Source organism: Gnatocerus cornutus, chromosome 2 (assembly GCF_029298725.1).
Source record: "Gnatocerus cornutus isolate USDA-ARS CGAHR chromosome 2, icGnaCorn1.1, whole genome shotgun sequence".
Lineage (NCBI taxonomy): Eukaryota > Metazoa > Arthropoda > Insecta > Coleoptera > Tenebrionidae > Gnatocerus > Gnatocerus cornutus.
The window spans coordinates 17,216,009-17,242,141 of record NC_142234.1 but is presented as its reverse complement, the minus strand read 5'-3'; the positions used below and the strand labels follow the sequence as shown (position 1 = coordinate 17,242,141).

Below are 26,133 nucleotides of genomic sequence, written 5' to 3'. Positions count from 1 at the left end.
GTGCACTGACCTGGGTTCAAGTATGCAGTAATCTCGCCAGATAAATTACTTATTAATAACCAATATTGACATTCTTTGTCATGTTAAAAAACAAATTTAGAATGATACTAAGAAAACCTTGAGACTCTCAAAGTAATAATACCAACATGCATGCAACCTAATTTTTCCTAAGCCGCTGAAAGGAGAAAATTAGATCTCGTCAATCGCCTCGATAAATTACAAAATTAGTCGTTAGTGATGTCTTATTAAGCTGACTAATTAGGTACCTTCACGGAAGCTGCGCTTTTGCCACCGTTTCAAGTTATTGAAGTCTCATCATCTCAAACAAATAATTAGTAAACGTGGAGAGACGGTGGATGCTATTAAAAGAACTGTGAATGTAGGATTCCGGAACTCAGCCTCAGAATGGATGCATCACATTGTGGCAGTTTAATAAAGGTAATAATTAACAAACCGTGCAGTCTGACCGTTATTTCAAGGATGTTTCATGGCCAATAAGGAGGTAACAATGAGGAAAATTGTTTACGAGTGAAGACTTTTTCTAATTATTGTGAAATGAGGCTCGGGACGTAAATTGGAGGAAGAAGTAAAAGGTACACATGCTTCGTTATCATACAGTTCTTCGCCACTTTTTAATGTCGAAACCGAAAAATCGAAATAACTTTCCACTTATAAAGAGGTGGAACTAAATTAGAAATAAACCGTAAAAGTGGGCAATTTGCAAGCAATCATGCATGAGCTTATGTTGAAAACGTTTATTAATAAACCATAAATATATAAATAATTGTTAATTTACTATTTGTAATATGTCAAGTGCGCATTATTTTTTTCGGAATATACTGTCTTAAGTAAAGCCCTATTTAGGTCAAGAGTATTTCTGAGATGTTATTAGCAATAAATTATTGAACTATCAAAATTCCATAATTATTTTCTCGTTAATAGAGAAAATTTATTGCAGATTTATGTAAAAACATAATACCTGTATGCACTTGTACTGTCTTGGTAATTCGCTTAAATTTATATTGTGCAGACTTTCGTCTCTGATCGATGGTATTTTTCATTTTTAAAGATCATTTAGATTCTCTCATTCTTCTCTTCTTAAGATTTCTTCAACTTCCAAATTTTACAATAATTTTTTATTGGTTGATCCTCTAATTTCTAATTAATAACTGAGTTTATTTTACAGCTTCTTATATTTTTTAACTTCAGACCTTTCTAATTCAGTTATTTGTTGACGTACGTGAAAAATTAAAACAATTTTGGATTTTGCATAACATCCAGCGTTAAATAAGTACCAAAAACTAAAGTTTACTTTACAGATAAACGAGATGTTGACCGAAATCAGTTTTAAGGACATATTTTTAGAATAATTTTCAAAAAAGTTTTCCGAGCAAAAAAAAAACACGGCCTCTAAGCAACAGAAGTGCAAGAAAAACGATGGTAAAGACCGCATTATTGTGCCAATCTTAGTTTTGAAGATTAAGGAACATTAAACATTTCGGAACTGAAAATTTACTAATCCGAAACTTTAATCGCTTCTAATTTATTTATTTATTATTATTTATATAGCGAGATATCAACCGAAATAAATTTACACACATAAATAAAAGAAAACATTTCAATTTTCAAATCCAAGATATGTAACATCCGATTTTATCTGCAAAGACGAACTACTCAATGAATAACAGTTTATATTCTCTTTGGACCTTTTCGCTTTCATGTTTTTCTTTAATTTGATCAAATTGACAGAACGTTACTCAAAACAGAAATAACATACACAAATAGAACTACAAGGAATATAAAAAGAAGCTATTATTGCCAACGTGAAAGCAATATTGCCTGCAATTTAAAGTAAAAAAATGAATTTTTATTCGTCATCATGCCATATATAGTTCGATAAACAATCGTACTATTTTATTTGATTGGGTAAGAACAGCGCACGTTTATAGTTATTTCTCTTGTTCCAAGAACAAAAATAAATCGCAATAATGCGCACATGTTCTTTTTTGGTTTGAAAACATATTTCTCCAATACCGTGAAACCAACGTACTTGAAGGTGCCTTGACACAACCTCACGAAAAGTTTCATTGACTGAAAATAATAAACCCAATCAACCAAGCTGTCTGTTTAGATTTATTTATTTTACATATTTACCCAGTTTTCTAATGTGTCGGTCACGATCTTTCTACACTGACCTTCATTCATCCTGCCAATTTAATTGGTTTCTTGAAAAAATATCAACACAAGATGTTTTCATGACCATATTTACCAAGAGTCACAATTATAAGAGGATTTGAAACAACTTTCATCAGAACTTCAGTATTAGCGTGCGTGCTATTTATGCACACCACCGACGCTAGAACTTGAAAGAAGCTCCATCTTGGTTGGTAATGACGGTTTCAACGTAATGAACCTCTACAAAGCGCCATTATCGTATCATATACCGTTATCAAAATAAAGGAATTCGTGCTTTATGACATAAACTCATACCATGTTGGGTTGTCTTTAAATGCAGCCTGAAAGTGTAAAACACACCAAACATGCTGCTACTTATTAAAGTTAATTTAGATTTAACACGGCTGTAAACATAACCGACTGAAAGTATGAATTTTAACGCATTTATTCCCCAGTCGTCGCGTTATATCCAAGTGGTAACGCAGACCTGTGAGAAATTCGCGTGAGCTTAATAACGTCTTCTTGCTCCAGTGATTCTCCGACATGTTCAACACCCAAACATATCGTAATCATAAATTAGAATAGCAATAGCATAATTAGAAACAATGGGAGTTATGCTGGAAGCAGCAGTCCGAAAAATGAATCTAGGCAGTCTAATTAAAGCGCGTTACGTCGATAGTTGAGGAAATATTCTGCATTGTTGAAATACTCGTGAAACCGACTGGTAGTTCAAATAGTTCCACACCTTAAAAGCAAATAACTAACTAAATCATTCTTATTGCTAAAAAAGTGTTGACCGAGCATTCAACAGGACTGGGGCACAAATATCTAATCACATTTTGCCGGAGAGCTCAGTAGTGTTCTCTCTTATTAGACACACCTGTTTCGATCCACAGCAAAGTTTGCAGCGTCAGGGAAACTACCACAAATGTTCTAAAACTCGGAATTCGAGTTACGAAAAGTTTGAGGTAAAGAAAATTTAATTAAGCTGAGTGAGAATTTTGTTTATTCGCAATAACGGAAGTGTAAGTGCAATTACGGCTCTTTTCTGGGTGAATGCATCCTCGAGGTGAACATCCAATCGCATCACGAGCGACTTTCACTTGTCGTGAGACAAAGTAGTCCATTATTTCATTAGCGTATTTCTGGATATAGCGAAATGCCATCCGCATTCCGATATGCAATAATTGAGTCCCATCCCCCTTCTAAGATCAATACTATTAAAATTACGAGTGCCTTCATAATTCTGCAATTCACTTTCATGCTAGAAAGTGAGGAAAGTTCATTTTTGATCTTCAGAGGTATTATCCCCAGCGGAAAACCAATAACGAAATGGATCCCTTTTTGCCAGTTTTGCTTAATTTCGACGACAGGCCATTAATAACACGAGCCCAACAAATTATTGTTTGACTGGGAGTAATTGTGAGGGTCGAAACGATTTGTAAAAAGTAATAACTTCTAGAGAGGATGCGATTTTAATAATGTCGTCTCAAACAAGTTCATGAATATATCACCATTATTGCGCGAGAGTCAATATTAAAAAGTTACATCTTGAGTAATAAAAGAGCAGACACGAAAATTACTAGAGCAGAAAATTCGGATATTCTTCGTATTACGATATAAAATTGCAACTTTCGTAACAATTATCACATAAATTCGCTTGTCGGCAACAACCACGATGTGATTCACTTTCGCTGAGAATTTAATTTATTCAATGCACCTTTCTAGTGCATAGGTCTCGGTTCTTTTTCCTCACATGAAAGCTTTGACGATCTCAAAGCAGAGAACAGGATAAAAACTCCCACATACAGACACTTCTTTTGATCAATTTTTCCATACACCCATCGGAAGTCACATAAACCACCATGACGCCCCCGACATTCTTTCTATCCATGGATGTTTTGTTCGGATTCATGGAACCACGCCGACAAACGGCCGAATCCTAATTAATTTTAAATGTAACCGTATTAAAGGAATTAAAGACGTAAAGCGAACCCTTCCTTTCCTTTAATGTTAATCGGAGAGCTAACTTCATTTCGAATTGATAATTAATCGGTAATTACAAGTTTTTATCAACTCGCTGACTGCTGGGGTAATAAAAGTTAATTTATACTAATTTTTATTACTGCTCGGAAAGATTGCATAAAATGTGGACAGACTTGAGTGATTTGAGGTTGTTTGGGTGGACAGACAATGTTGCTCAATGGATTTACGAGTATTATATTTAATAGGACAAAAATAGCGTACATAGTTTTGCAATTTCACGAGTGGAATGTTTGTCCTGCAGGGACATTCTTCTCGTCACAAAACGAGGATTAATTAAAGAATAGAAAATCAAAGTTTCTCTGTCAGGTAAGGCATGACAATGGTGAAAAGGGTATTTGAATTATTTATAAGTTTAGTGACAACATAACTGTGCAGATTTGGAGGCTTTTTACCAAGTCAAGTGCGAAATTCCATTCGGACAAGCGTTTGGCTAGATTTGATTAATATTCATGTGCCCACGTTTGTTTGTGATTTTTACGCCTAATGTCATACATATGTAGTGTTTTCAAAAATTATTCACTAGTTCATTCGACCGTCACAAGGTGAACCACTGTATCATCCTTTGTACTTTGTATTTTTTAATTCGACTACCTACTTTTGTCAAAGCAACAAATTTAAAACAATATGCAAATATATTCAAAATATTTTCTTGGTCACTTTAAGCTCTTTGGATCATAAGTAGCTCAGTCTCATCTGTTTCAATCTTGAGTTTTCATACTTTCCATGCATTTAAATTTTCTTGCATTGTTTATATTCTTTTAAATGCCATTTTGGCAATTTTTTTGAGATTTAGTTCATTTCGATAATTTTCTATATCCTGTTGCAATTCTTTTTTTTTGGGGCTCTGATAATCTTGTATTCATTCGTTTTAACGTTTTATGAATTTATGAACCAACTTTTTGCTGTTTATACTATTTAAAATAACTTTTAAAATGTGTATACTGCCTTTAAGTTATTCGCAAGAATGTTAATTATTAAAATTTTTAGATTCCTCAAATTATTTTGATTCTTTTACATAAATTTTTAAATCCTGGATTTTAAAACTTAGGTTTGCATCTGCATTGCTCTAAATCTCGAATCCTTTCAAATCGTTTCATGGTCTTTTAAGAATTTCGGATCACTCTTATTATTTTCATTTTTTTCGTTTATGAAAACTTTTATTTTGTATACAAATTTTCAAAAATCGTTTTTTTTAGCTCTAAAACATTCTGAATTGGTGGAGTTGATAGTCATATTAAAGATTATAAACCTCCTAAATTTTATTGCCATAGAGGTTAAATTACTAGAATTCCAAATTTTCATTTATGAACATTAGAATTTCACTTTGTTAAACTGTTACTTAAGGCAGAATTAATTGCTGCTGTTCTTTTAAGCCGCGTCCTCTAACTCAGCATTTTGTTGCCGCCACAAAGAGACAAATCCAATAGACCTGTCGATATAAAAAAAGTCCAAATTACCGTCAGAACAATAGACAAATTGCTGTAGACCCTTTCAAGAAGGAAATCTTAACCGAGCCACAAATTAGCGTATTAAAGCAATTGCTTCTATAATAACAATATTTATTTATATATTTATCACCTTGTATCTCACAAACAAAGAAATTAATTGTATCGTGCTTTAAAGGATTAGGAGTGCCTAAGCGGATTGCCTCCAGTTTTCATGTTCTGATTCACTTCACAGAAATCCAAGTATGATAAAAAACTAACCTTCACACAATGCCTTCGATAATTTAAGCCAACAGAAGTGTAATAGAAAACGTTTTATTCCGACGCTGCCTTTGCCTTCAGAAACGTCCAACACCTTGCATTCAAGACTGAATTCTCTTGAACCTGAACCCTTATCCAATTTGTCTGCATAATTGCTGTATCAAGAAAATGATTTACATACTGATTGCGCTTTAGAATACACAATTATTTATTATATAATTCGATTAAAATTGTTATTCCCGGTAAATGTCATTGAAATAATTGAAAGTTATTAGCAAGTCAGTGGTAAATTGCTGTATGACTAACAACCTTGGAGGCAACAAAAATCTTGTAGCAGGTATGAAAAGGTGTACCAAGTGCACAGACAAGATTCTATGCCGCGATTTGTCACAGTGAACCCTAAGGATGTAATCTTTATGAAATGGCTAATTAAATACGTGCATTCGTCTCTGCATGCAAGCGTAAGTTATGACCGTATTATACAAATTAGATTGATATCTCGGGACGAAAAAATCTAATCCGTCATCCATAGCTAGATCGGGAATATCACGAAATTGCAGTAATGTAAAATAATTATTATTAAAGCACGGACATGAAAGCAAACTAGGTAATAACTGCATTTACGGCACATTAAATGCAACAATTAAATAACTAACTGTAAATGAGACATAATTGATATTGCACACCTACCCAGTCAAATGGGTCGTTTCGTCCAACCGAAAAGCATCTTCGAGTTGCAAATTTGCTCTAAATTCCTCCGGTAATTGCACAAGACGACCTCTAAACTGCATTGAACACTCGATTATGCAGTTATTAATACCAAAAGCAAGAACCTGATTGCATTTACATTTACTACGCACTTTCCTCACGAGAGTAGCGGTAATTTATTATCATTAATGTTATTCGACATACCAGTTACACCCTAATAGCAGACTTTTGCAAACACATGTACTAATAACTCGTAATTTCCAAAAAACGCTCGCAATTTCAAAGACGAAATTCTACGAGCTAAAATTGCGAGATTATAAGAGATCGGATCTAACAGGAAGAACCCAATTCACCTTCTTGTTTGCGTGAGGTCAGATCTATTGGCATTTGATGCTATTGAAGGTGTGGTTAAAGAAATTTAATTTATTATACTTATTATGACAGAGGTAAAATGTGCGAACCTTATCGGAAACTGTTCTACTTCTGTTTCTATCAAGCAATAACGAATGTTTACGGTCATCAATTTACACAAGTCAGGATTTCTGATTAAAATTGAGTGTTAATTAAGTGAGCATGTAATTAATCCTCGGTTAAAATAAAATGGGGAAGTCTGTAGCTAACAGAAAAAATCGAGACTCTGAGATAAATTTTGCTTGGGTAATTAAGATCCCGCATATATCTCGTACGGGATTACGTTACTAAAATATTAATTTATTTCCATCCAATACGTGCATTAATTATATGCCTGCTCTCCTTACGTTACGCATCAATTTAACAGAAAAATCGCGTTGATGCGTGGATTTTTTTAATTTCCACTTCGCTGATAGGATAGTTATTAGCAAGTGTGTAATCATACATCGCTTTGTTGCAATGGGATGAAGACATGTAATTATAGGTATGTTCATATTTTTAACACTCGTTAGTATGAGGCAATCACGCAGGTGTTCATTGAAAAATACAGATAATCAATAATTAACGATAATCCTTTCATGGTGGAGGAAAGAAGTGTGTTTATCCATACTAAACGACGCTTTCATTTTTGTAGGAAACTATGAAAGTCCGTGTTCCTACAAACACACTATCCGCGTCCTGAGACAAAAATCTGTGCTTGTATGCCGACAATGAATTATGAAAGCTGTTTTGTAGGCAACGTGTGTCCGCACATATTTCAAAAATCTAACTAATTTATCCCCACAAGAACAAACTCTCGATTTCTTTCACAGTTCACGGGAGATAAAAATAAATCACTAAAGTGCAGCCACCGATACAGAGTGATCAGTAACCTAAACCTCCGAGAGGCAGAATCACAGCAGCAGCACATCTGTACTTTTCACTCTTGTAGAACCATATTAAATTTCTTTTTGAAAGGCTTCCAATTCCTCTCTCAAAGACACAATAATTGCAGCGTTTTGTCAATGTTTCTCGCAAAATATACAGCAATGCGAGGAATTTTAATAATGTCGTTTATTCCGTTCTAGAAACTGGAACTTTAGTTGAACTTGGCCGTCTGACCGTCTGAAAAGTTGACACAAGAAAAAATCAGACCACATGGTTTTTTTGTAGTTTTAATTGGTGAAACCTATAATAGGAAGGAATTGGTCCACTTGCTGGGAGCTATCGGTGAGATTTGGTCAAGCTGTGGTATTTTTTTTCGATTTCTTCAGCCAATAGCGTTGGGAAAAAATGGTCTATTAAGGTTTTACTTTCTCAATTCACGTTTTCTATATTTGTCAATTAGTGCCAATAAGAAAAAACGTGATGATATTTACTTTCACAGCACAATAGAGAGGTTAAACTGACCAATCAGCGTTGAAAGTTACCCGAAAAAATTAATTATCCAGTTGCGGTTCAATTGTAAAATGTTTTATTGAAAACTAAATCGCACATGTTTGACTGCGGTTGGAAATAAATTGGTCGGAAAAATTCCCGTGAAACAAAACCTTGGCACTGGAAAAAATTGAGACTACAACACAATCGCATTTTTTTAAGTTACGATTATTGCTACTTAATTATGTTGTTAGGCTAATTTGCATGCATGAGATCATGCGGATTTCCTAAATTGCATAAATACCAATTAAAATCGAAGACGAATAATTACAAAAATTATGGAAGTAAGCCGACGTCACATTAATATGCGAGTTTAGATAGATGTCGATGCGCGCAAAAAATATTTCCACTAATATTAATAATTTATTTGGGTTAGTAAATAAATATCGAACGATCCGAACCTCATTATGAATCAGTAAGTAACTAATCCAAATTTGTCATTTAATTGTGTCGCCCCGAAACTGAAAGAGAAACTCAACTCCTGCAAAAATCTCAACAAAAGCAGGAACAAGATATTTCATTTCGTCACGGTTTTACATGACAGTTTTACGAATTTCCTCAAAATCTCCAACTCTGGAGAATCTGCAATCAAAGCGACACGAACTTCGCTCATTCCCAAGAATGCCAACATTAAGAAATGTAAATCTCATGTCATTAGCTGAAAAACTGGTTAAAACATTACCGGTAGTGACAAATTGTTTTATGGTTTGCCAGGACATTTTCTCGCTTTAATAGCCGAACTTTACCAAAAAAAATCCGTTATTTTAATCTGCTTTGCAGCTGTAGACACGAAACCGAGGACTTGGGGCGGAGATAAAATTGCAGTTTACGTAACACCGGCGTTTTTCAAACTAATCATGGTAATGGTTATTGAATAATATCAAGTCTATTGCAAAATCGCCTTTGGAGATGCGGCCATCCCTAAATTATATACGCACTTTGGAAAAATTTAATGAACGTCACGTTTAATTTGAAGCAACCAGAGTGTCGTTAACTCGAATAGGAAGTGCTGTGATGAGAATACATGAATCTAAAATTGATAGTGCTAAGAGACGTTCGGTGTTTCGTGATAACAATATTTGAAGCAAGTAATTATCCAAACGATGTTTACTCTTCGAATGAATTGAGGGAGATACGTAAAAATTATGACTCTGGAGACAATTCTGAGCGAAACGCGGGTATGAATAATGGATTATTTTTTCAGCTCCTATGTATATTATTCGACATTTTTTCCGTCAATTCGCATACTTCATTTTGGCGTTTTAATACCTTAAAAAATTCCGAACTAGGCTGTCTACTTTGAATTATGGATGCCACAAATACAGTTCTCTATATTACGAAGAGCTCGCTTATTTAAAGCCAACATAATTATTTTTTTTAACCGGTTGAACCCGTATCGACGCAGATTCTCATGAGCTGTGCAAATTGATGACATCCTAGAATAGAGAAATCGCTTCCAGCTTTAATTGGGATAAATATTTTAATTTAATTAAATTTACTTACTGCCTTAATCCATTTAAGCCCCGGCAAAAAAGTTACGTAATTACAGTTGTATTAAATTAACAACAAGCTGATCGTAATCAAAGTTCTGGCGAATTAAATTCCGGGTACGAGTATAATGACTTCACCGGATCATTCAAACTCGTCGAATATTATACTTAAGAAACACGTTTTGAAGAGACTTCAAACGGATTACTGTCAGTGATAAAGTGCATTTCTACGCTAAAAACCGTTATAAAAGTCTTTACGAGGATCCCAAAATAAACGCAGAGATGGAAGTTTGCACCTTTTTACTATTTGCGGGGATTTATTTTTGAGCTTTGAAATTGCAGACACATCCGGTGGAGTTAAAAACAACCACATTAAATTGAATAGCTAATTAATTTTGTTAATTTCTTCTGCCGCTAAAATCATTCTTGGAGTCCAGAAGCTGAAAGTTATGCAAACGAGTTGTTCTCGATCCGGGCAACAATATTCAGGTCAGGCTATTATTTTTTGACTAGCCCAGGAAGTAATCAAAGCGCAAGAACCTCTGAAAAATGTTAAATTTGTCGCAAAAAGGAGACTTTCTAATCAACTACTTAATTTTCACAATTCGTTCCGATAGTCTTGAAAGTGAGGCAGTAACGCCTGCATAATCCTTACATCTGATAAAAGTGCAAGTAATTGAAAATGTATGAGAGAAACTTTCTCAAACTTTCCGCGCTAAAGTAACAAAAATTTGTATTTTTCTCCCACCTGTGCGACCTTGCTTTTCATATTACCATTCTGAAGATGCCACCAGTAAACCTTGGATTATGAAAATTAGGAGTGTTTTAACGAGATGATCTCATTATAAATTTAAACTCAAAAGCGGCGTTAATTAGCCCGTGATTTTTTGCTTAACCTAGAATTAATTTCGGATGGTGTCTTGTTCAACTTTGCTACATTTAAATTCGACAAATTCCGGAAATGTGATAATTCGTAGCAACTCTTTCCAAAGTCTTGAACTTTGTAACTCTCAAGTGCCAACTTTGTTTATATCCTTGCCGGAACCGGCCCATTCATCCGCACGAAAAAAATTGGCCAAGTTATCCGCCCAAAGTTTGCAAAGTGTGAAAAATACAAAACCGGGCGGCTCCAATAACTCTCAATAATCGACAAATAGATCAAAGTAGATTTAGGAGCCCTAGAGTGTAAGAATGTGAGCCAACATACCAATAAATCACGATAAAAAATGGTTCGCACCTTGTCACAGGAAGTTCACCAACTATTTCGCGAAATCTCGCGCACCCGGAAACGCAAACTCTTACAAACATCCACAGCGTCCACGAGAGACTGAAACGCGCGCGTTGACTTCAACACGGCAACAGCACTTTCTAATCGCACCCGCCCAGAACTCGCGCAATGCAGAGTTTCTCATGCGCGCCGTACTTTTACACATTTTGAGTACCATCGTGGGTCCTCTGGGCATGGTAAAGAAGAGTCAAGAGGTCAGCAGATAAAATCGCGAAGGTCTTCTAGGATCAAACTGATGAAAGTCGATGGCAGATTTTCCTACTCAAAGTCCGGCCGCAAATGAACATGAAGGCTAAATTAGTCTTCCAAGGTCGATGCTTATCGTCGGCAGTTCTGAGCACGACGTCCTGCAAAATAACTTGAATTCTACTACTAATTTTTTAATGGAAAATGATTCAAGTCCGACTAAGTTGTAGTCCTTTTAAGACCGAGAAGGTTTCTAATTATAGATTTTATTGTTCTTTACTGCCTGTCGATAGATATCTACTCATTTGTCCTTTTAACGCTCGCCTGCTTTTTATCGAACATGTTAACTTGTTTGGATACAAGTTCTTAGAAAAAAGCTACCAGATTAAAATTAAATCTGAGAAATAGCAAATGCACGCTCTTAACTTTTACAATCCCTCAATTTTAAATAATCGTTAATACAAATACAAACTCTGAATAAAAAGTAGTTCAAAGATCGGTTATTAAATTTATCGTCCTGTCGGGAAATGGGCCAAGTTTGGATTACCGTTTAACCTCTTCGGATGAATAATTTATTCCGCCCACCACATCTGTCACCTTGTGCATATTTATGCCGTTTATCCAAATTTATGCTTGTATACTTGATACCTATTTGGCGCAAATCAATTTGAGGTGAGGAAGTCTTTCATCTTTTATAGCCGTTTCTACTTTTAGAATTAATTGCTTTACGATTAAATTAGACAAAAAGCAGATAGCCAATCTTCGCCGGAAAACTTTCTCTGCTAAATTTAGTCGGGAAAACTTGTGGTTTGTAATACTTTTTCAAAATACCTCCTCAAAAGACGCAAATTGTCTTAGTCACGACAAATAAGAGAAACATCGTCGGCGTCTAGAACTAATAAGACTGCTTCTGTTCATTTTAATCTACTTCGATGACTACATCATACCTAAGATTTTAATCGTGGGCTCTTAGTTGGCATTGTTATTATAACTATTGACGATAAACCTGTAAATCACTTCTAAATACCCACCACAAACACGCCAACACGTAATAAAACAAACTAAATAAACTGAATTGGTATTTACTTGTATTCTTGTATTAAGAAATTTCGCATCAACATTGCTTTGTTCCAATTAATAGCACCATCATAAAACGCTAAATTTTGAATGTCTGTTTGATTACAAAGACTACAACATAAACCATCAGTGTTATAAACGGCCGACCGAAAGACATAAAGCTCAAACAAGCTATGACGCCGTTATATGTAATAACACGGTTCATTTATACGAAGCACACGTAAATCAAACGAACACTAATGTTTAAATAATAGTTTTAAGACAGTGTTGCAAGAAATAAAAAATGCAGACGAATTAAAAAATGCTAATGTCATTGGTGAGCCCAAAAATTAACTGCTTCCATAAACTTTGGGGCTATAAAACTGTCTGTCTTGTTTCTTTATTGTTATTGTGTTGATTTTATTTCAAAAATAACTTTCACCCATTTCTCCTCGTACTAATTCTTTTTGTCACCTGATTATATTAATTAAAAGTGATTTTCACTTGTCGGTTTTACTATCATCCGGGAGAATTTTATTTTTATGAAATTTACCGTTTCCTTTGTTAATGACAAAATAATTATTTTATTATTGTTTACAATACATAAAATTGTATTTCCGTGATATTTATCACATTTTTACAATCCAGTAATTTTATTCCGCTAATATTGTTATATCGAATAAAAAAATCTGTTCTACATTTGTTGCACCAACTGCTATTATAACTGAAATTAAAATAAATACGAAATATTTTGTGAATTGGTGCTTATCACCAATTGCGAAAATCATCAAGAGATTCAAACGCATGAAAGTTATTTGTTGTCGGGTCAGAAAAATATCACAGTTTTAGAGCGTGAAATTCTGTCTTAGGCCCGGTATTTCAGTACTTGGTTAAACCTAGAATTTTTGATTAACTCGTTTAACTACACACGAGAAATTATGACACTCGTCAATTTGGTTATCTCGTTTGGTTAACTACACACGAGAAATTATGACACTCGTCAATTTGGTGCGTGAAAACATCAGAATAAAGCAGAATCTAATCTGATTCCAACTAAGTTGTCAGCCCGCTGATCGTTAACACCACAAGAAGTACTACCAACATACGAAAATTGTTGGTTAGTTAACCGAAATATCTTATCCCACCGTTTTGGCACTGAAATACGCCTTCTTGGTTAACTTTCTGGTAAACATTTAACCATGGTTTGTTAACCTTGTTTTTAACCAAGTACTGAAATACCGGGCCTTAAGACGGTTAGACACGATCACATTTTTTCTCAAATTTTTACGAATACAAATTTGAGAATTTATTTTCATAAGGAATATAACTCGAGAGTTCGAAATTGTGGGAAATTTTTCCTCCAGTATTCGTAGTTTGTTTCTCCGGACAATTGGCACTCGTTCGCTTCGCTCACTCGTGCAATTGATCGTCGAAAAAACTACTGTCTGTCGGAAAAATTTCCGACAATTTCGAGCCCACTCGTTATATTACATACAAATATTCTCGTGAGAAACAGCAAAATTGTTTACAAAATTAAAAACAATTAAAACAATTATTTGTTGTCGGATCTGAATTTCAATTTCAAATTTTAAATCTGCAAAAAAATCTGCGAAAAATGATCTATAATAAGTACTAACGCAAGTTTACTCCAAAAAATAAGCGAGATATCGATATCAGAAATTTGGCATAGTTTATGTCATAAATTTTTGCGAAAAACTGCAACTTTCGACTTTTGGAAAATCTAAGAACTATTTTTTATGTAAAAAATTGCGAGAAAAACGTTAGCGTAAACAGTTTCCCAATATTTCTAAGAGTTTCCGAGATATTGAGCACGGATTGTTTCGAACCTTCAAAAATTTGGCCCTCTGGCGACAACCCAAAAATTCAAACGACCATAACTCAGTTATTTGTTGACGAAAATTAAAAATTCTCATGTTTTTGGATTCAGCCTGACATTCTGCGTAAAATGACCCAAATTTGTTGAATCTGCTTAATAAATAAACAAGGCATTGGCCAAAAACTGTTTTCAAGACGTTATTTTAGGGTGATTTTCAATCAATGTTTTCAAAATAAAAACGACGTTTAATAGCTTTGAATTATACATCAGTCGAAAGAGGAGCTCAAAATCTATCTACTGGCTAAATTTGAGATCGATCGGACAAATAGTTTACAAGCTATGGCCAAAAATAAAAAAAAATGAAAAATTTTCATTGTTTGAGTCAGAATTTTTTTTCGCGAAATCGACTATCGAATTTTGGGCTTTTGAGAACATTTTCTAACGTAGAATAAGCAGAGAAAAACGATGGCGCAAACCGCATCTTAATATCTGTAATAGTTTTCAAGATATTTTGCTTTAAAAATTAGGAAAAATAAAAATCAACTATTCGAAACTTTAATCGGCCATAACTAAGTTATTTGTTGTCGGATCTGAATTTCAATCTCAGATTTGGAATCTGCGCAAAATTCTGTGTAAAATGATGTATAATAACGTCAAAAATAAGCAAGATCAAAATCTGTTTGCTTGTCTCTCTTTTTGGGGTAACTTTCAGTAAATAGTTTTGCGACAAAAACGACGTTTATACCCTTTGAGTTACATCGAAAACGAAAAATTCAAATATTTTCATTGATTGAGTGTTTTTTTTCCATACTTGAAAGCAAATTCTAAAGAGAGAAAAGAAAACTCTTATTGTGTCTCCTTAATACGTTTCCTAATTAAGCTTTCTTCAAGTTTGATTTTGATTTAGCAGGATGCTTGTAATGTTGTGATCCGCTCCCAAGGTAATCGTCGTAATTTAAAATTCATGTGTAATAATAACAGCAACATTTTCATTTAGATTTAACTCGTCGTGAGACACAATTACGCCAACTTTTGATGGAGAGCTTGAAATTAATCTTCAAATGAAGTACATCATAGTGGCAGATTGCAAAGTTAAGCTCTAGTAAATTACGTAATTTCAAATGGAATTTTATCACTCTGAAAGTGAAAAACCTGCACTTGGCCAACCTTGTCGAGCAAATAAATTGTGTTATAGGTACAACATAAAACACAATGATGTCAGAATGGAGTTGACTCCATCTTTTTCAAGGCACTGACAATGTAGAATTAACATCAAACCGTCTGCTTCACCATGCAAATAATTTATGATCCCTTATTTTGCTACGTCATCAGATGAGACATTCATTTAATGTACCTACTCACTAGTAGTTGTGAAATAAGGTCGCAAGGACGTCCCGAAGATTTGCCATCAACAAGAAAAAATCGATTTCTCATTTCGTCTGATCGTTTTATCACGTATCCGCCACATCAGCATTATTTAATTCAGCGGTTATATGTCTATCAAAAATTTATCACAGGACAAATTATGTTAACGACGACATTATCATTGAGAGAGAATGACGAAGTCATTAGGAGACCTGCAATGTTGTGTCGGCTATAAACGACTTACTTTATGTTTTAGACCGATGCACTATAAACAAGCTCTGAAATTAACGAAATAAATCGAAACCACCATAAACATCTAATGATAAATAATGGGACTTTCGGGACTTCGATTTTAAACCTGTTTTAAAAATGGGACATTAATCCGAACCGTCGCATCATTTTTATTCGTTGTTAGGTGGTGGTCAAAACAACCTGTAACTCTAAAACTGCAGTTTTCTTTTTTTAATTCACAGCGCATCCTAAACGAAATATAATTAAATTTCGTGTAAATATAATAACAGTCAAATAAAAAATTTGATGTTATCTCAGGCTCTTTTCAACACAAAATATGCACATGCAAATCACGTAGTTTATGTACATTTGCATATTCTTTGGTGTCGTGGATGGGTGCACATATTTGCGTGTTAAGTGTGAAGACGCATTTACAGGATGCTCATAAATACGGTATCAAAAAATTACTTGATTGCTGACGTGTAATAGCGCAAAAAGTAATCTAGACACTTTCAATTGTGAAAATTAAAAAGCTAACTTGTCGGACGCTAAAATAAGAAAGTTTCGAGACCGCGTCCGTCAAACTTGTAGTTGCATTCTTCCACCACGTAAAAATGTAAATTTATCTCTTACCTAATGCATCTAAGGTGACCGAACGCCCAAGTTTCAATGCTAACTAGTTATAATTCCATTGTAAACAATTTAAGAAAACCACTTCAAACTAAATAATTCAATAAGGAAGTTTTGATCAATTTAAAGTAACATTCTGTCCAACACCTAACCGCTTTTTGAACGCTGAAATTAGGCGTCAAACGCAGCTACGACTTTACCACACGCATTAAAAGTTGAATTATTGTTTCCAGTTTTCCATTAAAGCTAAGCGACCAGTGAGTTATAGTTTGACCTGCAATTGTACATGGATTTATATGCTAAATTTTACAGTTTTCGGGGTATTTAAATTATTTCCGACATTTACGGATTCGCATGACCGGAGTTTAAACTGATATGAAATAATTATTTATTACGTTTCAATTGACGCTGATAGCTGCAATGTCCTGTCACATGAATTAGCGTGTTTTATTTATTAACAACATGTTTTGCTTTACAATTGAAAAGTCGCCCTCAAAGAGTTTGTTCTCTGAGGAGGCCTCGCCTTTACTTCCGCTTTTATTATAAAATATAGAAAGTTGCTAATGGAAGTAATTGTCCGGGATTTTCGTAAATCTACTCAGAGAGAATTTCAATTTTAATTTTTGTTGGGAATAATGTGTTTTGCATTTGTGGCGCTTTGTCACAACCACATGAAAGACAAAAATATTAATATACATAAATCTCGTTCGCTCAAAATGTTTTCCATGAGGATAAATTTTTACATAAACAGTCCGTAAATGGCTGTCCGCGGAATATCTATGACTTTATATTCAATATATCGATGCATATTCAGACATTTTAGCATTTTCTATTGGATATGAAATGAAGAAAGGACACTTTATTGCGAGAATAAATCCTTTTTATGGCCTGATATTTCACTCAAATTGTGTTTTCCATTTCATATTTAATATATCGGAATTATGAGAGATTCTTTTAAATATTCACTCGCGTTTTACGTCTTCGGTCAGAACTTCATGTTAAATCTTAATTGCGCAGACTGACATTTAGCAGGTTTACCAATTGTGTGAGAAAAACTTTAGTTTACACCATGAAGTCTGCTATTAAACCATCGTTAACACTTGCGGAACCGTGACCTTTTTCTCAACGAAAAAAAAAAGTTTGGAGCCAGAAAACAACGCTGAAAGTGAATTCGATTCAATCTAATTTTGTACCTCAGAGGTAAATTTTGTCTTTTATACCAACTAACTTAATTAATTTTTATATTGGATTATTGATTTTGTCAGTCAGGCGTCAGTACCTGTAGGGAGCATAATTTTAAGTAAATATTGTATTATTTTAATAAACGTTCGTTTTACTTTAAATTTCAATTAATTTTCGCTGTTGTATAAAAGCGTTTTCACTTATTATCATAATATACGTTCATAAGTAACAATTTATGGCACCAACAATAATTTCAGCATAATATAATATATTTGTAACCATCAATGGTTCAATTTTTTTACATGAATTTTATTACATACATAAATAATCAGTACTCACCGATATTTGCATGACGTCCATCTAATTAAATTATGAATAATTTGTTAAAATAACGATTATCAATTTCGATTGAATCAGAATAAAAATTAGAGTTATTGGATAAACAATAATGTTGAATTTATAACCACAGCGAGGGATTTACCAGCGAAAAATTCCGCGGAATGTGTTATTTGTCCAAAAGTAAAAGCGCGGAGTTCACGAATTTTAACCTTGATCTTCCTCTCAATGCCAGTCATGTTAACATCGTCTCATTAATTTACATAACAATTTGCCGAAAACTCATTCTTTTCATCTACATAAATCGATTACGCAATTTCACTTCACTTACACTTTCGTGTAGCAATAAGAAGACAATAATGTAAGATCACTATTTTCGTTTCAGATCATGAAAGATCGTCCTCGCGGTGAAAAAGGAAGTTCTTAGTCGGCATAGATTTTATCTATAAATGATACCCGAAAATGGGCGCGGCCACTCCTTTCTCTTTACCTTTATCCACGAATCTTTTTGTGAGCGATGTAGAAATTTAATTAAGCTGTCGAGTGCACTGTTAGATGCACCAAACACAATTAATTCAAACGTGGAACAAACACAAAATGATGGAGCATGGTGTAAACATGTTTTAATATTTGTTCAGTTCGAATCAATAATGCAGTTGCATATTATGATAAATATTTATTTTCAGACAATAAAAATAGCTGTTGCGAAAAATTATGGAAAAATAAATCCTTTCTAACAATTCCATTTATTAACTGTAATAGTTGCATAAGGTAATTGTAACGTGAGATGTGCTCACGTGCAAAGTTACAGCATAGTTACTGCATCAAATTAAAACGTGAATGGTTTAATGAAAAGTCTTGATTATCGAAAACCCGTTTAAAATCCGAGGGATGGAATCTCTCATTAAATTTTCCTGTCTCAATATCTATATAATATAAAAGATAAATACTTAAAAGGCAATTAGTATGCAAAAATGTCTTTCAACGTTCGTCTAACTGTATACCTTCAGTTATTTTTATGTAAATACAGGAGCAGAATGTTACTTTATTTGCGTTCCAGAAAATATCACTCACAATAAGGAATGTTGAAGTTGTGAATGTAACAATTTGTTGATTGCCCCCGGATATTATTTGAATTCAATCTTCGAAGGTCGAAGCGTAGACGGTGGTAATCTAACTTTAAAGCATTTGATGTTTTTGTCGTTTTCGATTCAAAAATTGTGTTAAACAAATTTGTGGAAAATGGGAAATTTTGCCGGCAGCGTATGTGTCAAACTGAAAAGCAAAATTAGGTGTGTAAAGAAAGATGTGGGGGTTGTTTTCGTCAACTGAGCTTTTGGAGTTGCTCAAATTGAGTTTTATTTAGGCAACCAGTCATACAACGAAAATATGTATATTTCACATTGTTTAATTCACTAATAAATCAACTCCAAATCCTGAAATTAATAAGATGCAGATAGTTGTTGCATTATTACTTATTAGTATCATTAACTGTAAAACCTAGAATTAAAAATTCCTGCTGAAATCATAATGTACTTTTTTTTGAGCGCGACTTGGTATTCAAAGACAATGTGAGGACAAAATTACAAAATAGTATCCAGTAAATTCCAGAGAAAGTATTTTTATGTTGCAAATAAGGTTCTTTGAGCGCAAATACTAAACTTAATCAAATTACGTTTTATGCGCAGACACCATCACCATTCTTTAGATGCTCTGCTTATATTTATAGAGGGAAACTGTATAGACGAGTAGATAATCCCGTTGACAGCATTAAAAATAAAAATGCAGTTTTTGGCGTTTGAGATTTTGAAAGAAAATAAAATTTTAGATAAAGAAATGCAGCAGAAACTAAACTGGCTGTAAATTCGCATAGAGGCAGTGATATAAACCTTACCTCCTTTAACATTCTCATAAAGTTATATTTTTACGAGATCTCGTCCTTTTTCGAACCTAAAACTTATCATCTTAAATTTTAAAACTCGAACAAATACAGCTAGGTTACAAAGAATTCAATTCCGCGCGTCTGAATGATGGCAAGGATAAATTCTTGATTAAATGTACTAGGAAAGTATCAACACAACGTGGAAGCTTCCGTCCTTCAGTGTTCCAGTTTTCTTTCAGTAACCAAAGTCAGGTCAGTCTTTATCAAGAAATCAGCTCTAAATGTAAATTTACGACTTATCCAGAGAAAAAGCTGCACACTAGTGTCCGATAGCTTGTGCAGTCGATTCAAACAGCGAAAAACGATGTTCGGAAACCTATAAATTCCAATCAACGTCGCATAAGTTGCATTCGATGGACCGTTAGGAGTTCACTGCCAAACTTGTGAATTTGTGATTCCACAGAGGCGATTGGAGGCACGGAAAATTGCGGTTCTACAGTTAACTAAACCAGAAATTACGCTAGTTTCGATGCAACTGCAGTAGGCAAAGAAAGAATTCTCATTCCAATCGATGGCGATGTTTTGCCAACTGACTGCAAACGCGAGGAAGCGCTTTCAAAGGTGCATTTCTAAAGCGTTTCCAGATTTCCATCTTTCAAGCTGCTCTGTTCCGTACGAATGAGTTAATAGGGATGCAAGTTTCATGATACCGTGTCATGGACCTGATTAAGTTACAGAGTTGGAAACCGCAACTGGTAGCCAGTTCTGGAACCAAACCAGGAATGCTAGCAGTCTTTGGGCTGTCTACCGCATCATCGTAGTTCTAACTCGCATAAAACTCTAATCCCACTAGTCTAAATTGCTTGCACTGTACGCTAAACAACGACAACCAAAGTGGTTAGCTCTGGAGGACGAGAATTTTACAGAAACCGACAAACTGCCAACGGCTACAGTTTCCGAACTCGAACAAATAACAATGCTCGAAAATTATATCAGCTCATAAACGGATACATTCATATTTAAATTGGATGGGCGCTGCGGGGACCCATGAAATTATAAACAAATTAAAGTGTGGATTTGCTCTAATGTTAACACTGTTTTTTTACAGAAAAAATTAATCAGAGCAACGCGGCAGGTTTTTATCCACGTACCAATAATTTCATTCGTTCGTCGGCACGAAACGACACAATTTAAAAAATGTAAGCAAATTTCAATGCATAAAACAAATTCGTGTTGGCTTTTTAGGGCGCATTTGCGTGCAAGTTGTTTACAAACAAACCGGAAAAGTCTGGAGTCAATCTCTGTACCAGAGCGTTTGACCGGAGAAAGAGATCAAATCCCTTTGTAGCATTTCAGTTGCTCCCTCCCATGACGGCTCTAGATACTCGTTTCCTTTTCATTTCTCAAGTGACTTGCATTTTCGCATTTGCTCCTTTATTGTTCTATTATTGGAGTTGTACTTTAACCCCAAATTGTACCTTCTGGCCTAAATAAGAACCGAATAAATAGGCGAAAAAAAAACAATCTCTTGTTATTAATCTGCGGGTAAATAAAATAAAAAACGTCAAGAATCCAGAGGCTGCCTTTAATTTGATATCTTCGAAATATCGAACCGCCATGCGATACAGCAATTTTCTCTTTGTTTCTGTTCGTTAATTTCATCGATTGTGATCAGTATATCCGAGGAATTTTATTACCATACCCCAAAAGCCGTTCTTGTTTTTTATTAGAAAGAATAAAGCAAGAATTCCGTCGAGAAAGCTTGAAAGGTATCCCCTATAGTCCTTAATATTTACATTCTAATGCTTTACATGTGGTTTCACATTTCCAGCAACTTACGTGCCCTAAAAAACCAAGTTGCGGCACATATTTCCACAAAAAGTCGACCTCTTTCCGTTGCCGAAATTAAGTTTTCCTTCTTCGCAAAACGATATCAAAAACTGTGGATCCAAAATTTATTTGATTGAAAGTTTCAGTTGTGTCCTCCCAATTTAAGTGTAAAGTTTACACAATATTTGCGACTGCTCTTTCATCTTCATGACTTGCAATTTGCCTTCTTCGAGGAAGTTTTAAGTTGAAGGGGCCCCATCGTCATAATTCGGTTTGAATAATAAATCAATAAGGAGACGGGAAAATTTGCGAGAACGAGGATCCCAACTATAATTTATCGGAAGCTCTCGATGAAGGCACAATCGAAGGGTGTTTCTTCTTATTTATCAAAATTCAGAGATCGAGAAAGTAACGATTGCAGGCGTGTGACCACGCAGCAGGAAGGCATATAAAAATCCAGCTGCGTTCAATGGTGCTCTATATTTCTTAGTTATATCTCGTTGGGTGTCTGGCTATCACATTCTTTCTCCATTTGCCCCCGTCTTCGGAGTATATTTCATTGCTCCTTCTCGGTTCGTTTTGCTATCTCCTTAGATATTTAGTTATGTTTTTGTTTTATGCTCACTTTGAAACTCCAAGTATTCGTTTATATGCAGATGTAAGTATTTTCATTCAAAAGCACGAGTTGGGGAATCATCAAAATATTTTCCTTATTATTAACATTCCTCGAGAATTGTTTCTGGTGAATATTGAAATTATTTCCATGGAACGTCGCTAAAATATTTCTAAACAGCTCCGGCTATTTATTTATCAGATACCTGTTTAAAAAACTCAGCAAAATCAAAAAGCCATCGACAGTGCGCCGTATTCCCTCAACAAAACATGGTGGAAACTCGCAGCTGCAATAAATCTCTTCTCGCTTTCCGGTGAATCCGGTGACACGGCCCACGTAACAAAACAGACTCGAAGTTTTTACAGCCCGAAACAAAACTAGCACTCTAATTTGCGCTACATGTGCTAAAGAAACTTTTTTCTCACTTTCCCTCTAAATTTTCTTTTAACAGGAATTTCCAATTCAATTAGTGCATCTCCCGTTGAAAAGAGAAATTTCCTTTGAGATCTCACGTTGACTCCTCCACATGTAACTTATGGCGAAGGGGTAGAAGATTCCCCGATAACTGGAATTGGGTTACCGACTTCGTTATTGGAGTGCCTTTCAACTATCATAATTTATCTCAGTTAAAACGATTTTCGATCTAATTGGAAAAATTCAATCTTCGTAAACGCAAATAAATTAAATTAAATATTCTACGTGTTTAATACCGCAAAATAACGAGCGGACATAAACTCCGGACGAGGGCGTAAATTATTAGATAATAATAATTGGTTCCGATGCTGCTTGTTTTAAACAGAATTTATTCCAGCCACAGCGAACGATGTAGTTAAAACTTGGAATTTTATCGACCACTTTTCAACATTAAAAGCTAAATTGTGATATACTTGTTATCTAACGATTTACGTTTCGGGTCAAAGTAGTTCGACAAAGTTTCAAGACCCTCATATCAGACGCCCATTTATTTTCATACGAGAAAAATTGCTGTTCCGAAAGCTAATAAAACGTCAGCTTCGAAAAAAATTGATTTAACATAGGGGTGATGTAAACAATGACTGCGGTCGAGGAAGAAGAAAATACACACAAAAATTGGAATTTTTCTAGTTCCCATCATAAATTACGCAATACATTTAAATTTGAATAAGAATTAGTTATCTGGTTATCCCTCAAAGCGTTATTTTTACGAGCACAACAAAATATTATGCACTTTTACGACTTTCAGCGTAAAGCGACACTGACACTATTTCTAATTAACATGTGCTTGTAATCGCTTTTCGATTGGAATCGTAAAATGTGGAATAAATTTTTCAATAAAAATTTTAATAGCCGAGTTTACAACGTTAGAAAATAGGTATCTGACAACCAATAAGATTTAGTTGATAAGAAACTAAAATTTTCTTACGGAATGACAGCCGCCTAAGTGCGCAATAAAATATTAAGATTGAAAATTATCGACTATAAATTAACATGGAAATTAAAAATTTGAAACAGATTATGGGAAAATCGGTTTGCGTTGTTCCAAACAATGCTGAGCAACTTTGGTGGCAAAACTAAAAGTTTAATTTGCTTCAACATTTTTTGTTTACGGAAATTATGAATGAACTTTATAATCTCTATAATGCTAAAAGCTCCCAGATGCAAACAAAAATACGTGTTTGAAATGTTTTTTAAAAAAAAAACATGAAAATACATGAAAAACGTGAAAATATTCCGGCCATTTATGAGACTAGAAATTATTCATTTGACCACAAGACGTGAATCAAGTCGTGTGAAACAAGACGCATTTGTCTCGTGTTTCATACAAGATTTTCTCTAGTACAGAAGATTTTGGTAGTTTAATAGCAAGAGAAGTTCAGTTGAAAATTTACTGTACTTATACGTTTTTTTTGTTTATAAAGTATGTTTTAATGTTTAATGAAATTGGATGAATTGTACATATTATTCGAAATTCTCTATTACACCGTTTTGTGCCAAATTTATTACAAAACCTCGTCAGCTTTGTGATCGAAAAATACCAAACCCGCGGATGCATACACAAAATCAGTGTATAAAGCTGCCAGAGCTGACGTGTCGGTGATCAATACGCGCTTGATTGATGAACAAGTTCCGACCACATTTTATTTTATAAACAGATTCATGTACTCCGATAAAGATCTCAACATTTCTCTCCCACATCCCTCCCATCTCAGCCTGTTATATTTCCACAGCGCCGCGTCTCACTTTGTTTTGTTTGTGAAAAATCAACACGTTTCAACCAAATCCAAGAATAAAAAATATTTTTGTATCTGTTGAAGCGTATTTGTGTGTTTAGAGATTACGTTTCTCCACCAATGTGACATACCTTTTAACTTAACACTATCTGATAGGATTCCAGCTTTTATAACCGTAATAATCGGCCTTTTCAGATGACACGTCGGAAAAGTCACAAACAATCCTAAATGGCCACCAGACTTTATTGCCATTTCGGCACTTCGAGATCTCGCTATCTGATGCAATTTCAATCTGGTTTCGACTGCACGAGGAGATTAACCAACGAAAGAAAACTACTTTGACCTAAAGATGCGAGATACGAAATGTGAGCGATCTTCCGGTCGCTGAATCGGAAAATAAATGAACTTAAAGAAGCTTAGTTGTTTTGTTCCTTTGGCTCACTTCCGACGCGACGTACCACACATCCGAAAGTGTTATTTTCTTCAGGGATGCCTTAATTCATAACAAGCTTGTTTAAAGCAAGAACGTTAAAAATAGACGGAACGAGCTTTAAATCCACACTTGAAATCGTATTATTACTGTTAGGCATGGTCTGAATTTAAGAGCCTCTGAAAAGGTCGAAGAAAATGAGTCCATAACTCAAATGTGAACTTTAAATAACCGGTGAATGTATTGTGGCTAAATGAAAGAAAATTTGCTCAGTTTTCAGATGAAATGAATGTTATAATAGTCCCGTTGTACGTTATATAATAATAATAATTAAAACACCTTTGCACTGCTGATGTAAGCTTTATTTTACATACCTACATAACAAATCGTTTTTTCTAACCCACTCAGTAACAATAACACATTATGTCATTTGTGTGAATATGAAAATGACATATTAAAATTAGCTGCATGCATGTACAGATGCAGCAAATCCATTTAATAACTGCAAAGCTTTTCCGCTTTTAACTTTTTGGAGCAATAAATCGCAGCGAAAAGAAATGATAAATTTAACGTCCGCGCCTTTTGTCTACAATATTTCAGCATTTATCATAATTCCTTTTATGATAAGGTAATCACTACCCATCTATTCTCCTCAATGGTTACGACTCGACAAGTACTGCACCAATAAAAAATGATTTTATGTCTACAATTTCTGTTGCAGTCGGTATCAAGAGTCAGCCATTAACTGCATTTTATTTGTCTTTCTAAAAGCTAAAGCTTGTGGGGTACTTATCTCAATCGTCGGTGAAACCATTTTCATATGAAATTCGCAGACTAATCGAAATGTACGAAGTGGCATAAATTTAAAGGGTATCTCGAAAATTACATCTTCGGCGCGATGTAGAGAACTCCCTATTGAAAATATTTCATTGCTTATTAAAAATTTCGACGGAATAAAATTGTGTGGAATAATAGAAACGAGGGAGATGGAATTCGGTTCATTGATTCGACAATTCAGCTGTAAAACGCTTTTTCTAATGTCAATTTCAAGCCGGATCTTCAATGAAAGAGTGTTTTATTACATTTACATAAATAGTTGTGTGTG

The 26,133-nt window shown here is 34.4% G+C and overlaps 1 protein-coding gene across 2 annotated transcripts in view; it reads right to left on the bottom strand.

Annotated features, from left to right (window-relative positions):
* Positions 1 to 18,629, bottom strand: part of IRSp53 (Insulin receptor substrate 53 kDa) — a 67,529-nt gene extending 48,900 nt beyond the window's left edge. Inside the window, exon 1 of one of the 2 annotated variants that reach the window (XM_088050871.1) lies at positions 18,554 to 18,629. The gene's annotated coding sequence lies outside the window, so the exon portion shown is untranslated. Of the gene's footprint in view, positions 1 to 11,159; positions 11,254 to 18,553 lie in introns of those variants that run through there. The other variant, XM_088050870.1, reaches the window with a different exon arrangement.
* Between the last annotated feature and the right edge of the window lie 7,504 nt (positions 18,630 to 26,133).